This window comes from Rhinopithecus bieti, unplaced genomic scaffold, assembly GCF_001698545.2.
Source record: "Rhinopithecus bieti isolate Rb0 unplaced genomic scaffold, ASM169854v2 scaffold_35900, whole genome shotgun sequence".
Classification (NCBI taxonomy): Eukaryota; Metazoa; Chordata; class Mammalia; order Primates; family Cercopithecidae; genus Rhinopithecus; species Rhinopithecus bieti.
Window position 1 is genome coordinate 1,332,652 of NW_016815631.1, and position 18,241 is coordinate 1,350,892.

An 18,241-nucleotide genomic window follows, 5' to 3' on the forward strand; every position below is an offset into this window, starting at 1 on the left:
TTTTTTTTTTTTTTTTTTTTTTTTTTTTTTAGAAAACAACTTGGTGATACGTATCCAAACTTTGGAGGAGTTTCTATGCTATAATCCATTTACTCTGCCTTTTGGAAACGCTATTATGTAAATAATTATAATGCAAACAAAATTTTCTATATAAAGCATTCACTGTAACAAAAGCAATATTAAAAAATTAGAAACAATCTAGACATTCAACAATGAAAAAGTGACTAAATCAAGTATGAGATATGGATAGAAAGAAATATATTGAAACGATTCAGAAACATTTCAGTAGCAAAAGGAATGCCTAAAGTATGATGTTAAATGGAAAAAGCATAACATAGGCCTGTGGTAGGAAACTATTCTGATTCTGCATTAAAAAATTTCTTGTATTCTTGCTCTTTTTAAAAATTATTAAAAGTCCATACTGTATTCATATTTCCTCAGTTTTTACCTAATGCCCTTTATCTGTTCCAGGATCTCTCTCAGGACACCACATTACATTTAAATGCCACATCCACTTAGGCTCCCTGTGGCTGTGACTGTTTCTCAGACTTACCTTGTGTTTGATGACTTTGACAATTTTGACGTGCACTGGTCAGATATTTTTTAAAGAATGTTCCTCAGTTGGGATTTGTCTAACGTTTTTCTCATTATTAAACTGGAGTTACTTTGGATTCTTGGGAGGAAGACCACAGAGGTGAAGGACCATTCTCATCACTTTTTATCAAGGCCACACACTATCAGCAGGACTTATCACTGTTGACGCTAACCTTTGGTCACCTGGCTGAGGTGTGTTTGTCAGGTTTCTCTATCATAAAATTTCTCTTTTACTCCCTTTGCACACTGTCCTCTTTGGAAGGAAGTCACTATACTCAGCCCACACTTAAGGATGGAAGATCCTTCTCCTTGAGGGAGTGGCTACAGAAATGATTTGGAATTTCTCTGCAGGGGAGAGTCACCTCTTCTCCTCCATATATTTATTTATTCAATCATTTATTCATATGAAGGTGAAATCATGAATATTTATTTTATTATTTCAGCTATAACCCAATAGTACTTTATTAATTTTGTTGTTCAAATCATTCCAGCTTTGGCCATTGAGAGCTCTTTCAGCAGGCTCTTGTGTCACTTTATTTTTTCTTTTTCAAATTTTATTTTAGATTCAGGGGGCAAATGTGCAGGTCTGTTACCTGAGTATATTGCTTGATGCTGAGGTTTAGGGTACACCCAGGTCCTGATCATAGTACCCAACAGTTTTCCAACAGCCTTCCCTGACCCATCTAGTAGTCCCCAGTGTCTATTGTTGCCATGTTTATGTCCACAAGTACCCAATGTTTAGTTCCCCTTATAATTGAGAACATGCAGTATTTGGTTTTGTGTTTCTGCATAAATTTGCTTAGGATAATGGCCTCCAGCTACATTCATGTTGCTGCAAAGGACATGATTTCATTGTTTCTTAATGGAAGCATGGTATTCTATTGTGTATACGTACCACATTTTCTTTATCCAATCCACCAATGATGGTCATGTAGGTGGATTTCATGACTTTGCTATCGTGAATAGTGCTGCAATGGACATGTTAGTACCCATGTCTTTTTGGTAGAACAACCTGCTTTCTTTTGGATACATACTGAATGAGATCGTTGGGTTGAATGGTAGTTTCAAGTGTTTGAGAAATCTCCAAACTGCTTTCCACATGGGTTGAACTAATGTATATTCCCACCAATAGTGTACAAGTGTTTCCTTTTTTTCCACAGCCTCACCGCCATCTACTGTTTTCTGACTTTTTAATAATTGTCATTCTGACTGGTGTGAGATGGCATCTCATTATGGTTTTGATTAGAATTTCTCTGATGACTAGCGGTGATGAGTAATTTTTCCTATGTTTGTTGGCCACTTGTATGTCTTCTTTTGAGGAGTGCCTGTTCATGTCTTTTGCCTATTTTTAAATGGGATTATTTGTGTTTTGATTGTTCAATTAAGTTCCTTATAGATTCTGGATATTAGACCTATATTAGATGCAGTTTGTGAATATTTTCTTCCATTCTTTGGGTTGTCTGTTTACTCTGTTGATGGTTTCCTTTGCTGTGCAGAAGTTATTTAGTTTAATTAGGTCCTACTTGTCAATTTTGTTTTTGTTGCAATTGCTTTTCAGGACTTAGTCATAAATTATTTCCCAAGGCTGATGTCCAGAATGGTGTTTCCTAAGTTTCCATCTAGGATTTTTATGTTAGTGATCCTACATGTAAATCTTTAATCCATCTGGAGTTAATTTTGTGTATGGTGAAAATAGGTATGCCATTTTATCCTTCTGCATATGGCTAGTCAGTTATACCAGCACCATTTAGTGACTAGGGTCTCATTTCTCTTTTGCTTGTTTTTGTTGATTTGGTCAAAGATTAGATGGATACAGATGTATGGCTTTATTTCTGGGTTCTATAATCTGTTCCATTTGTCTATGTGTCTATTTTTGTACTAGTACAATGGTCTTTTGTTTACTGTGCCTTATAGTGTAGTTCAAGCTTGTCCAACCTGTGGCCTGCAGGCTGCATGCAGCCTAGGATGGCCTTAAATATAGCTCAACACAAATTCATTAACTTTGTCAAAATATGAGATTTTTAAAATTTTATTTTATTTTTAAGCTCCTCAACTATTGTTAGTGTTAGTGTATTTTATGTATAGCCCAAGACAACTCTTCCAATGTGGCCCAGGGAAGCCAAAAGATTGGACACCTCTGGTATATAGTTTGAAGTCAGGTAATCTGATGCCTCTGGCTTTCTACTTTTTGCTTAGGCTTGCCTTGGCTATTTGGATTATTTTTGGTTGCTTATGAATTTTAGAATAAAATTTTCTTCCAGTTCTGTGAAAAATGACATTGGTAGTTTGACAGGAATAGTACTGAATCTATAGATTGCTTTGGGCAGTATGGCTGTTTTAATGATATTGATTCTTCTAATTCATAAGCATAAAATGCTTTTCCATTTGTGTCATCCATGATTTCTTTTAGTAGTGCTTTGTAGTTCTCTTTGTAGATATCTTTTACCTCCTTGATTAGCTGTATTCCTAGGTATTTTATTTTATTTATTTATTAGCCGCAATTGTAAGTGTGATTGCATTCTTGATTTGGCTCTCAGCTTGAATGTTATTGGTGTATAGAAATACTACTAATTTTTGTACATTGATTTAGTATTCTGAAACCTTGCTGGAGACATTTATCAGTTTCAGGAGCATTTTGGTGGAGTCTTTAGGGATTTCTAAGTAAAGAATCTTATTGTCTGGGAAGAGAGATAGTTTGACTTCTTTTGCTGTTTGGATGCCCTTCATTTTTTTCTGCTGCCTGATTGCTCTAGCTAGCATTTCCAATGCTATGTTGAATAGGAGTAGTGACAGTGGGCATCCTTGCCTTGTTCCAGTTCTCAAAGTGAATGTTTCCAGTTTTTGCCTGTTCAGTATGATGTTGGCTATGGGCTTGCTATAGATGGCTCTTATTATTTTGATGTATGTTCTTTTGATGTATACCCAGTCTATTGAATATTTTTATTATGAAGGGATATAGGATTTTAATGAAAGCTTTTTCTGTGTCTACTGAGATGATCAAATGATTTTTTGTTTTTAATTCTGTTTGTGTGGTGAATCACATTTATTGATTTTTATATGATGAACCAACCTTGCATCCCAGGAATAAAGTCTACTTGATTATGATGAGTTAACTTTTTATGTGCTGTTGAATTCTGTTGAATCTTATTGAGGGTTTCTACATCTATATTCATCAAAGATATTGGCCGGTAATTTTCTTTTTGGTTGTTGTGTCTTTGCCAAGTTTTGGTGTCAAGGCAATACTTGTTTCATATAATAAATTAGGTAAGAGTACCCCATCCTTGATGTTTTCGAAATAGTGTCAGCAGAAACTATTTCATGGTACCGACTCTTCTTTGTTTATCTGATAGGATTTGACTGTGAATCCATCTTTTCCAGGCTTTTTTTGCTTGGTAGTTTTTTAAATGACTTATTTAATTTAAGAACTTTGTATTTGTCTATTCAGTGTTTCAATTTCTTCCTGATTAAATTTTGGGAAATTGTGTGTTTTCAGGAATTTTTCCATTTCCTCTCAGTGTTCTACTCTGCATGTAGAGATGTTGATAATAATCTCTGAGACTACTTTGTATTTCTGTGGAATTGGTTGTAACATCACCTTTATTGTTTCTGATTGTACTTAATTGAATCTTTTTTTTTCTTTGTTAATCTACCAGTCTATTAATTTTTTCTTCCTTTTAAACAAACACCTTTTGGTTTCATTGATACTTCATATGGAATTTTGGTCTTAGTTTTTTTTGCTGTTGTTGTTGTTGTTTTAATTTCTGTTCTAAATTTACTTATTTCTTTTCTTCTCCTAGCTTTGGAGTTAGTTTGTTCTTATTTTTCTAATTACTCTAGATGTAATGTTAGATCATTCATTTGAGATCTTTCTAACTTTTTTAGGAGGCATTCAGCACTATAAACTTTCTGCTTAACACTGCTTTTGCTGCATTCCAGATACTTTGGTATGTGTGTCTCTGTTTTCATTTATTTGAAGCATTTTTTTGATTTCTGCCTTGATTTTATTGTTCAACACAAAGTCATTCAGGAGGAAGTTGTTTAATTTACAAGTACATATGTGGTTTTGAGAGATCTTCTTGATGTTAATTCCTATTTTGGTTCCATTGCTGTCCAAGAGTATTGTTGGTACAATTTTGAATTTTTTAAAATTTATTCAGTGTTGCTTTATGTCTGAGCGTGTTGTTGATCTTGGAGTATGTTCTGTGTGCAGATGAGATAAATGCATATTCTGTGCTTCATGGGTAGAGTATTCTGTCATGTCTATTAGGTCCAATTGGTTGTCAAGTCCAGAATTTCTTTGTTAGTTTTCTGCCTTGATGATTTGTCTAATGCTGTGAGTGAGGTGTTGAAGTAGACCACTGTTATTGTGTAGTTGTGTAAATCTTTTGTAGTTACAGTAGTGCTTGTTTTATGAATCTGGTTACTCCAACTTTGGGAGTGTATATGTTTAGGTTAGTTAAGTCTTCTTGTTGAATTCAACCCTATATTGTTATGTAATGCCTTTCTTTGTCCTTTTTTACTGTTGTTAAAGTCCATTTTTTTTTCTTTTTCTAATATAAGAATAGTAATCCTTGCTTTTTTAGTTGTTTCCATTTGTCTGGCAGAGCTTTCTCTATCCCTTTAGTTTGAGCCTATGGATGTCATTACATGTGAGATGGGTCTCTGTAAGACAGCAGATAGATGGTTCTTGTTTTTTAATTTGTCCTGCCACTTCGTGCCTTTTACGTGGGACATTTAGACCATTTACACTCAAGTTTAATAATGACATGTGAGGTTTTGATCCTATCATGAAGTTGTTATCTGTTTGCTTTGCAGTTTCTATGGTGTTTTTGCTTTCTAGAGTTTGTGGTTTATGTACTTAAGTGTGCTCTTGTGATAGCAGGTATCATTCTTTTGTTTCCATGTTGAGAACTCCCTTTAGAAGCTCTTCTAAGGTTGGTCTAGTAGTAAAAATGCTTGCTTGTTTGGAAAATATTTTATTTTCCCTTCCCTTATGAAGTTTATTTAGGTGGGACATGAAATTCTTGGCTGGAATTACTTTTCTTTAAGAAGGCTGAAAATAGGTCCCCAGTTTCTTCTGGCTTATAAGGTTTTATTGTGAAGTCTGCACTTGGCCTGATGGGGTTCCCTTGGTATGTGATCTTCCCATTTTTCTCTTGTGGCCTTAAGATTTTTTTTTTAGCATTGACCTTGCACAATCTGGTGACTGTATCACTTGGTGATGTTTGTTTTGTATAATATCTTGCAGGTGTTCCCTGGATTTCTTATATCTGGATGTCTACCTGTCAAGCATGACTAGAAAATTTTTCTCAAATTATTTCTTCAAATATATATCCCAGATTGTTTTCTTTTTCTTCTCTCTCAGGAATGGCAGTAATCCATAAGCCTGGTTGCTTTACATAATCTAATATTTCTTTAAAGTCTTTGCTCATTTTTTTCAATTTTTTAAGAAAATGTTTGTCAGAAAGGGTTAGTTGAAAAGACTGTTTTCTAGCTCTTAAATTCTTTCTTCTGCTTGGTACAATCTATTGATAAAGCTCAAAATTATATTTTGAAATTCCTTCAGTGAGTTTTTCAATTTCAGAAGCTTAGATTTATTTCTTTTTAAGATGTTTATCTCTTCCTTCATTTTCTGTATTGCTACAGAAGTTTCTTTGTGTGGATTTTCAACCCTGTCTTGGATCTCAATAAGCTTCCTTGTAATCCATGCTTTGAATTCTTTATCTGTCATTTCTGAGTTTCCATTTTGGTAAAGGACCACTGGTGGAGAGCTAGTGAAATCCTTTAGTGGTGTCACTAGATTCAAATTTTTCATGGTTCTAGAATTCTTGCGCTGGCTTCTTCTCTTCTGGAGCTGCTGACACTTCTAATTCTTGTAATTATTTTTGTGTGGGTAGGATCTTTTCTTTCTTTTCTTATAATGTTATTATTATTTATTATTATTTTTATTATTTGATATCAATTTCTCTTTCACCCCTACTTAAGGGATGTGACTGTAGAGAATGCTGGGTAGGATCTTTTGTTTTTGCATCTACTACCCTATTACTTCTTTCAGCAGGTTTTGTACTAAACTGTGCAGTTTATCCTACCAATCCACAGATAGCACTTATAGGTAAGAACTGTCTGAGGCCAAGATGGCTGGGCAAGTACTTGATCCTTGTTTAATGACAGAAGCTCTCTGTTGCTTCAGACAATTTAATGATTTGTAGAATTTACAGTTGTCTGAGCTCCCTGCTCAGTCCCTGGGAGGTGGGAATGGTGGCATTAAGACTAAGCAGGTCCCTGACGGTAAGCACAAGCACCAGTGCCAGTGGAGAATACAGTGGGTAGTCACTAGGCACACAAAGGTGTGCCTAGGTGTGGAGTTGGGAAACCTCCTTAGCTCCAAGTTCTCTGCACGGGGATAGAGGTGTGGCCTAAACTCATAATCCAGAAGAGTGGATGCTACAGACTTTTGGAGATCTGCCTGGGCATGGACCAGACCAAGCACCCCTGCACTAAGATTTCTGCATAGGAGGGGTGGAGTGAACTCAGGCTGCTGTACCAAGGAAGCAAGTACCCTGAATTCCTGGAAATCTCACTTTGCATGGAACAGAGAGGGTCTTGCTGCACCACAATCTATGTTCAGGAAAGGTGAGATGGCTCGGGCTGCTGAGCCAGATGAATGGGTGCTCTGAATGCCTGGTGAGCTTCTTGGGTGTGAAGTAGAGAGTGTGTCCTTGTACCAAAATCTCTGCACAGAAAGAGTGGGGTGGGTCAGACTGCGGATCCAGGTGAATGATGCTCCAAATACCTAGAGATCTGCCTGGGCATGGAGCAGCGAGGGCCCCCTGCACCAGGATCCCTACACAGGAGGAGTGGGGCAACTAAGGCTTCTGGATCAAGCTGGCAGTTTCTGTGAATACCTGGAGATCTTCCTGGGCATGGAGCAGAGAGGGTCTTCCTGCACCAGGATCTCTGCACAGGAAGAGTGGGGTGGCTCAGGCTGCTGAATAAGGTGAATGGGTGCTCTCAATGCCAGGAAATCTGCCTGTGCGTGGAGCAGAAAGGAACCTGCTGCACCAATCTATGTCTAAGCACTGTGGCAGTGCAGGCTCTTGAACCAGGTGAACTGGCACTGCAAATGCCTGGAGATCTGCTTGGGTGTGGAGCCAAGAAGGCCCTCCTACACCAAGATCTATGTCCAGCAGGGTGGGACAGTTCAGGCTGCTGGTCCAGGCAACCAGGAGTTCCAAATGCCTGCATGCCTCCCTGGACATGGAGCAGAGAGGGCCCTGCTGCACCTTGATATTAGCGGCAGCCAGAAATGGCACATGCAGATCAAATCCTGGTTGCCAAGCTGGCCTTGGCTGTAAGTTTCACTGCCCAGGAAATCTCCACCTGTAGCAGCTCTCCTCCGTCCCCAGGCCTGTGATAGGAAAGAAGATAATTCCAGTGCCTATTGCTGAGGGGACTTTCCAGAGTTCTGTCTGTGGAGGCCCCTACCTGGCCCAAGAGCAGGCACTCTAGTCTCTGGCCTGGGCCTGAAACACCTGTGTGGCCACACTGCTGGGTCACTAAAGAATGGCTGCCCTTATATGTACCCAGATTAAAAATGGTGTCCTGCTCTCAGCCCCGGGTGTAGGAGAATGTCTGCAGCATTTCCCAGTGTCTTTCCCTCACTGCATCTTCAAGCCTTTTCCCTAAGTTAACTCCAGGGCTCAGGAGAAGCAAAGTGCTCTCTCTCGGCTTGGGTTGCTCAGATCCCTAGTGGGAAGGTGAGGAACAGGGGCATGCTTTCTCCCTTTCTCACATACTGGAGCTTCACTCACTTTTATAAACCAGATGCTGATGCAGATCATGGGGGCCGATTGCCACATTCTCCTCCCTTGGTGTTTTTCATGGTTCTGATAGATTCCCGTTTTTCTTCTTGAATTAAAGCTCACAGCATGGTTCTTTGCGCGCTAACTTGCTATTTTCAGGCTGAGTCATGGTGAAAGCTTCTAATCTGCCATCTTGGAAAAAAGAAACAACATCTCTTGGTCTTTTATTTTGGTTCTACTGCAATCACACTTGCCAACTCCCTCATTCTCTCTGCATGTATTTCTCTCTCTATTTTTTAGAGCTATCTGTGTATTTGTTTGCATAGTAAAAAGTTAAGAAGGATTTATAGCTATGTGTTAGCAGTGTTTGTTGTTGGGTAATGGGATTACTCATGGTTTTCATTTTTTTCCTATAATTTTTTTCTCAATTTCAGGTAATTATTAGACATCAGGAAAATCATTGTAAATCCAACAAGAATTATAACTTAAAAGAGATTCTGTACTTATGACAAAATGCAGCTTGTTAGCCACCAATAAATCTGCAGTCTTTTTATATGTCTCCTGGAGAGCTAGTCATTTTTATTCACAAAGGACAAATTCTTGACTTTGTACTTGGTTACCTTAGAGCTTTTCTCTTAATTTAACATCTCTGCTCTTTTGGATTTTAATGCGGGAGGGTGAGGTGGGGAGGGGGAGTGAGAAAACTTCCCCTTGATATAACATTCTCTCTATCGAGTTTTAAATATATCCCGGTATTGTCTATAATAAATGCAGTCTTTAAAAATCACACATACTGAAGTGCTGCTTTACATTCTTGTCCATTACTTTTTCTCAAAATAATAAGTCCATAAATAAGTCCATAGGGGTTAAAATCCTAACTGAGTGTCAAAGAATAATATGTGAGTCTATATTTCATTGCTATAAAGAAATGCCTAAGACTGGTCACATCATATTATAATTTATAAAGAAAAGAGGTTTATTTGGGCTGGGTGTGGTGGCTCATGCCTGTAATCCCAGCACTTTGGGAGGCCGAGGCAGGTGGATCACAAGGTCAGGAGATCGAGATCACCCTGGGTAACATGGTGAAACCCTATCTCTACTAAAAATACAAAAAGTATTAGCTGGGTGTGGTGGTGGGCACCTGCAGTCCTAGCTACTCGGGAAGCTGAGGCATGAACCCAGGAGGCAGAGCTGGCAGTGAGCCGAGATCACATGACTGCACTCCAGCCTGGGTGACAGAGCGAGACTCTGTCTAAAAAAAAACAAAAAAGAAAAGAGCTTTATTTGCCTTATCATTCTGCAGGCTGTACAAGCATTGCACTGACATCTGATTGGCTTCTGGTGAGGCATTGGGAAGCTTTTAGTCATAGCAGAAGAGAGGGGACCTGGTGTGTCACATGGTGAGACAGGAAGCAAGAAAGAGATGAGAGGAGTCCCAACCTCTTTTTAACAATCAGCTCTCATGTGAACTAACAAAGTGAGAACTCACTTATTACCATGGGGATGGCACCAAGCCATTCATGAAGGACCACCTCTGTGATCCAGACACTTCCACAAGACCCCATGTTCAATACTGGGGATTGCTTTTCAGCGCAAGATTTGGAGGGGATAAACATGCAAACTATATCAAATATGATGTAAAAACCTTAGGTCTCTTGTCTTTAAAAGTAGTTAATTCATTCATTTCTTTATTAATTAAAAATATTTTAATATTTAAAAATTCCTTCACTTCTCTTATTAACTAAAACTAGTTTTGACACCTATGCATTTTGTTATTTGGTGTTGGAGGATGTCCTCCTATCCTCAAGTACTTGCAATCTAGGAGTAGAAAATGTTATGTGACTGAGTAAACAGGATACAGTTAGAAAATCAAATACACTGTAGAAGATAAAGAATAAAATGCTATAGACTTCAGAGAAAGAACTAAATATACCTTTAAAACTTTATAATAAATGCAGATAAAATACAGTAATATAGTACACTTTGGAAACGATTTAAGAGTGTGATTAAGTGAATTTTCAATTAGATATAATAAATTTCAGTTGCTTATCATAAACTCATCTAAAAAATAGATTGTAGTAGCTCAGAGAGGCATTTACTTACACAAATGTCAAAACAGATAATAGGCCTTTGCTCACTTTTTCTTACATATCACAATCTTCAGCACCACTCATCTCCTACTTATAATGGCAAAAGGAAATATCTGGCCAATATATAAGAATATACAGTAGTCCTATTTGTAATTAATAGCCTATGTGTTAACATCAAATTATATAATGACAAAAGCAGAATTAGAATGAGATTAAGAGTGACATCGAAGTGTAGATGAAACCAATGAAATGATTGATATTGGACAGAGTTTGACCTAGATAAATAGCAGTTTCACATGGTTCATCCTAATAGGTATTTGAAGACTAAATAAGTGTAGGATTTTAAAAAGGCATCTCTCAATGAGATGTTTGACTATAAGTGTATTGAATTAATAAAATCTATTTTTTAAAATCTGGTGGTGTGCAACTGAGGCTCCAAATTTCTAATATCTGTATTCAAAGCAAACTTTATACTTTTCTTTAATTGGAAAGGACACAGTGCACCATATACTTTGACCTTAACATGTATGCTACCTTGCAAATTCTTTAAACCACTTATGATTCCTCAAACATTTATAGGCATGGAAATAATGTCTAATAAAACTAATTTGGCTGTTTGATGAATATGGACATATTGATTCTTATTGTGGCAAAACATATTTATCTTATGGGCCTATACATTTGCTGATAACATGCTTATTTCCACATTATTCAGCCTGGGCTAATTCTAGAATGAAAAATTAGAATGTAACAGTGTGTTTAAATTTCTATCCATTTTCATAGTAAGAGAGCAGACTTCTTTGTATGCTGGCCATATGCATTTAGATACAGGGACACATGTGGGAAACGTTAGTTGGTATGCTGTTCTTAGTATGACAATACTGTTTAATAAAAATATATACAGCTACTGAGGAGGCTGAGGCAGGAGAAGCACTTGAACCCAGGAGGCGGATGTTGCAGCAAGCCAAGATCGTGCCACTGCACTCCAACCTGGGAGACAAGAGCAAAACTCCGTATACCAAAAAGAAAAAAAAAAAAAAAAAAAAAATATATATATATATATATATAACTAGCTATATATATATATATTACGTATACCCACACACACATGTTATCATATGTCTATGTATACGGAGATCTATATAGATATACAATAAATATATTATAAATAAATCTATATATATATACTTCATATATTTATATAACATAATAAATAGTATATTTAAATATATGTATAGTATCTAAGACTGTACAGTGATGAATTGAACTGTACCATGGTGTCACAATTGTTGACCTTGGTAATGTGTTTTATTCTTTGAATCATTTAATTTTGTTAGGCAGATGAGTTTTATTTCCTAATGACAAAAAGAGAACATACTCTTCTCTAAGAAATGCTCCCACTCTGTTCTCTCTCTCCACCTTTCCTCCTCTATCAGTTGAAGCGTTAAATCTAATCTTTTGTATCTGAAGGAAGATTCTCCTTATTTTTACTTACGAGCTGCCTGTGTCTTTCTAATTTTTTAATTACATGCAGTCATACTTGGTTAATTAGAATTAGTATGCCAAAATCCATCTTGGAACTAAATAGAAATTAGTATAGTGAGTCGAGAGAACACAGACAGGAAAAGGTTGAATACTTAATCACTTTTACCATTACACTAGGAAATATTTTTCATCACAACAGTGCATTAATTGTATATCCTTCCTTACCCTAACCCAGGGTCTCTGAACCTCAGCATTGTCCACACTTTCAACTAGATAATTCTTAGCTGTAGTGGCTTTCCTGCACATTGTAGGATGTTTAGCAGCATCCCTGACCTCAGATGCCAGTAGCACCCCAGTCCCTAGTTGTGAACATAAAACAAAAATGTATACAGACTTTGACAAATATCTCCTGAGAATCAAAATTGCTGCAAGTTGAGAATCACTGCTCTGACCCCTTGAAAACCTTAACTTAGCTATAGGCAGCCAGGATAAATAAAGCACAAGTTTAAATGTCATTTGTTCAAAATCCAATTAAAGTTGACTATGACAGCCAATAAAAAGACTAAACATGTGACATATGGCTGTACATGACAACTGGTAAGAGGTTCAATGGAATTCAATATGATCTCATGAAGAATGAAAAATATCTCTTTTCTTAAAACATGTTAACACCTAATAAATGTCATAAAATCAGAAGATAGCCAGAAAAAAGGGCTTCATATTAGATGATCATCAAGTAAGAATATAATTAAATTTTTAGTATATATGTCTACTCCTCATTGCAAACCTATACCTGAATTTTCAAACAGTTGCCAATTGCTAAGGACTATACCTCCTTAATTTCATTCATTAAAAATTGTTATTTTTATATTCACAAAGTGCTGTGACAGGTATTGTGGGATATATAAGAATTAATACATTACTTCCTCTCTGTAGACGTCTAGGAATGTCCCACTGGCCACAAGTCAGAACAACGCCTTACCCTGGCTCCAGGAGCTCAGTCTGCTCTAGAAGGATGGTTTTATGAAAGTTAGGTGCAAAATATTGCCTATTCCTTGTGAATATTTACAGCCCAGCCTTGGAAAGGCTGTTTACGTATATGTATATGGTGTATATATAGATATATTTCAGTGACAACATAAGCAAGTTCCCCCCAAAATATAAGTAACAGAATAAAACTATTAACTCCTCTTCCTTTCTTTTCCTTTTCCTCTTTTGGTAGGGTGGACTATCCTTTTGCTGAGCAGGACTGAAATATAAAACAGAAAACTGGAGAGGGAAGAAGTAACACTATATAGAAGAAAATTCATAATGCAAAAAGGTCTGCATGGAAGAGGATTGAGGAGCCAGATGATGGATGAGAGCCAAAAGGTTTGGAGGTATTTAGAATGATTGCTGCTGAGAATTGTGGAATTTAAATTTTTAATCCAATCTGTCTTAGCAGGAGATTTCAACACAATTACCAATAATGTCAATTATTTAATAATTTGATGGAAAACAACTTGTAAAGAGTCAGTGAGAATCAACATTTTGTGGTGAGTTTACTTTTAGTCCAGCTCTCTCAGTCCCTTTACAGGGACATTCAACATCCTTGCAAAACATTTGTGGGAGCAAATGGAAAACTTGGCTCCAGAATTGGTACCAACAAGCTCACATTTGAGCCTCTTCATTTGAGCCCACACTTTCTTATTCTTATTTTTCCTGCATGTCTTACTCATGTTGGCTTTGGATACTTACCTTGGACTCTTAGATCTGATGAAGCATTTAACTGGATGTGTTTCTTCAGTTCATTTTCTCAGACATGTTTCTGATAATTCTGAGAAAAAATACTCACCTTTTACCCTAACATAGGAAACTCAAATTACCAGGAACAAACTTTTCCTCATTTTTCTGGTGGGAGAGATTATTTTTGGATGGTTACTTAGGACCTGGTCTATAAGCTGCAGGCAACACATGGAGTCCTTGTAACTCTAAAATTTGTGCTATGCTTCCCAGAAACACCTGTGTACTGTTCAAGATTCTTATAGTTTGAAGTGACAGAAACAGAACTGTATGTAGCCTAAGCAGAAAAAATAGAAAAGTGAAAAAAAAAGGTAGAGTATGCATAGAGGGATTTATTGGCTCATGTAATTGAATTAAAAAATCCATTGGCAGATGGCTTCAGGCACTGGGAGATCTCAGGCCCATAATGTTTTCAGCTTTCTCTCACTCTCTTTATCTGTTACTCTTCTCCCATTTCTCAGACATAATCTTTCTCAGACATAATGGCAAAAAGTAGCCATTTTGCCAACCTGAGATTTACTCTTGCTAAATTATACAATTGTATGAATCAATCAAGATTCTTGGTTACAAAATGGAAGCTTAATCCATAACTTATGTAAATAAGAAAAACAAATGATTAAATGAATATTCAGTAGTCCACCAAATTAATAAGAGATCTAGGAAACTGGGCTGGAAAAACCGGCATATGTTATAGAGGCTAAGAATACCAAATTGCAGCACAGGATGGATGAAGATGCTGCTTTGAAGCCACTAGTCACTGCCTCCTGTTGGTACTACTAGTGTTGGACAGTAGAAAACTGGTCCAAAGTAACTCTTGTTTTCTCAACTAAACTCACAAAGCTTTCTATGTATTCCTGAATAGCAGTATCAGAGTAGAGTAGTGTAGGTCTTATGCTTGCGTTTTAATTGCCAGAGAGCAGATAAGGAGTTTCTGTGCCCCCTTCTGCTTTTGTAATGAATGGGTCCTGCCTCTAAACAAGGTCTGAATAATGAGAGGGCCCAGCGCAGTTGCTCACGCCTGTTATCCCAGCACTTTGGGAGGCTGAGGCAGGCAGATCACAAGGTCAGGAGTTTCAGACTAGCCTGACCAACATGGTGAAACCCCGTCTCTACTAAAAATACAAAAAAATTAGCCGGGCGTGGTGGCGGGTGCCTGTAATCCCAGCTACTCAGGAGGCTGAGGCAGGAGAATGGCATGAACCCAGGAGGTGGAGCTTGCAGTGAGCCGAGATTGTGCCACTGTACTCCAGCCAGGGCAACAGAGCAAGATTCTATCTCAAAAAAAAAAAAATTACATTAAAATAAATAATGAGAATTCCATTCATATAGAAAATACTTTCAGATGCTGTGTTTCAAAATTGACAAATACCCATTATAGTCTACATTTTAGTAGAGATGGAGAGAAGATGAATTTAAGTATTTAAATGCATAAATGACACATAAAAGAAGGAAGAAAAAGTAGGTAGAAGTTACAGTCCTTGTTTCTTTATCTGAGAGTTAGAACTGGCATGTATAAATTCTTTTCTACAATGTGCTTCACAATTCCTTTTACTTGAGCTAAGAACTGAGTTGCTTGGAGCTAAATTATGTGTCAAGTGGGGTGATCTGGGGGCCCTCAGTGAACTTACTTTTATAAGGTTGTCATAGTTTTCCATCAGTTGTTACTACTGAGCGTCAAATCCAAGAAATCTCTGAATTTCCATTGTGAAGTAGCAATATGTGTTTTCTATTTTGTTGTCAATAACCCTAACTCTATTGCAATATAATCACCTTGCTGCTTGTCCTCCCGTTGGAGGAACAGGCTCAATACAGTGAGGTGGAATTACCAGCTTTTGGCTGAATGCAACCCTTGGTGAGCAAAGTGTTTCCTACAAGCTAGCACTTTCATTGCGGCTTCCGTATGTTATTCTTTTTTTTCTATAAAGCCAGCTAATTTTATTTGATTCTCACTTAAAGTCAATGATTCTTTGGAATACCATCCCAACTACTTACTTCTTTTGCTGTACAATGATTTCCCAGTCATAAGCAATGCTGTTAGCATAAAATGATGGTACAGTAGTCAAACTATAAGGCTACAACTGGTATGGCTTGCAAATGATAAAATACAAATCAGAATCAATTTATCTTCTAGTGATGGCAGGTTGTTTCCCTTGAAGGTGGACGGTATTGAAGGCATGAGCCTGTTCTCAGGCATCTGGTTGTTCTTAGATAAGAGGTTCAAATTTGTTCCCTGCTGCTGTGTATTAGGTTCTCACCTGGGTGGTAGACAAATCAGTTTATATGACAGAATTTATCTGTGTTGAGCTGAATCCTACCAACATATTTTTATGCACTTTTTGGTAGTCTTTCAATTAACTTCATATCTGCTTAAGCTAGCTGATATAAGTCTCTTGGTATACTATCAAGATCTCTGAATATTTCAGGCATTTGGTTCACAGAATAAAGACTCTTCCTATCCATGAAGGGAGGTGGGGCCTTGCTTTCCAACAATTTCCAGGCAATGATGAACTTCTCTCAAAAGGGAAGCATGTTTATATGGTCAGAAATTTTATTGGTTCTCATAGCTGCTATAACAAATTTAATGCCTTAAAATAACACAAATGTATTATCCCACAGTTCTGTGGGTCAGAAGAGTGTGCAATCAGTTTCACTGGGAAGGTGTTAGTAGGGCTTGTTCCTTTTGAAACCTCTGAATGGAGGTTCTTTAATTTGAGCCTCTTTAATTTTCTAGCATCTGCTGGCATTCCTTGGCTTGTAGCCCCTTCCTCCATCTTCAGAGTGCATCACTCAGATCTGCTTCTATTGTCACATAGCCTTCTTTCTCTCTGTAGTCAGGTTATCTCCCTCAACCTCCCTCTTAGGAGGCCACTTGTGATTGCATTTAGGGCCCACTTGGACAATTCAGGATAACATCTCTAATTCAAGATGCTTAATTTAATCACATATGCAAAGTTCTTTTTGTCATATAAGATAACATCCAAAGGCTCCAGGGATGAAAATGCAGGTATCTTTGGGGTTATTATTCGGCCTGCCCCAGGAACAGATTCTACCATATGGGAAAATGAAACACAGAACAAAACCAAAACACTTCAAGCATTAAAAACAAATCCCACCCCGATAAAAACTTTGAATGGTTTACTTGAGTCACATTTCCTTCTCTGAATCTAAGAGAGGGTTGAGAATAATCCCATCCAATTGACATAGAATTAATCTCCCAAGCAAATGGCTAATATTTACAAAGCATTTAATATATGCTTGACACTGTGTTAAGCACTCTGCTTAGATTATCTTTTGTAGTTCTCTCAATTATCCTACAGAAAAAGAATAATAATTACCTACATTTCACAAATGAGAAAAGTGAGGCACAGGGAGGTACATAACTAGTACCAAAGTTGCAGAGAAGTGGGATATGAATCCAGACATTTTAATTTCAAAGCTCACATGTGTAACCATTAAAGGAAAAATGAGAGGTAAATAAAAAGGTCTCCACTACCCGTTGTGAGTATACTGTGAGTGTATTGTCACTGACTGATTCTCCTGAAGCAGGGACCGAGATGGAGTTTGGGGTGTAAGATGGCTGTCACTTCTGTGAAAGGTAAGAGAAGGGAACAGAATAGGGCAGAAGGAGAAGTCAAACTTTGTCACAGATTTGACAAACCTTGGTCAACTAGGTAAGCTCTGGAGCAAATTTCGCCCATCAGAGTGTCTTCCTTTTTTTTTTTTTTTTTTTTTTTTTTTTTTTTTGAGACGGAGTCTCGCTCTGTCGCCCAGGCTAGAGTGCAGTGGCCGGATCTCAGCTAACTGCAAGCTCCGCCTCCCAGGTTCACGCCATTCTCCTGCCTCAGCCTCCGGAGTAGCTGGGACTACAGGCGCCCACCACCTCGCCTGGCTAGTTTTTTTTTCTTTTTGTATTTTTTAGTAGAGACAGGGTTTCACCGTGTTAGCCAGGATGGTCTCGATCTCCTGACCTTGTGATCCGCCCGTCTCGGCCTCCCAAAGTGCTGGGATTACAGACTTGAGCCACCGCGCCCGGCCAGCAAGGCTTTTATATGGTCACTTTGCTCAGTCACTGTGGTGGGTTGTTGTGGGAAAGACATAACCTCAGGCAAGGTGGTTCTTAGGAGTTGAGGCAAATCTAAAGGAACCAACAGCTTGAGGCTGTCTGCTGATCTCAATTCTTTTAGCTGGACAGAGTCCTTCCTCAGAGGGACATCTGGGATTGGAGTACATCTCTGTGTTTACCACACCTATCATTTAGACTAGTTTTCAACCTTCACCACACATTACAATCACGTGAGGAGCTTCTGAAAAAATAACAGTACCAGGGTCTTACCCTAGTCTCATTAAATCTAAATCATTAGAGTAAATCAGAATATCAGCATTTTAATAGAATCTCCAAGGTGATTATAATATGTGACTAGGATTGAGAATCATTGATTGAGGGCAAACCTAAGGAAGTAGATAAATTTTTGGAACGTCCAAAGGTAA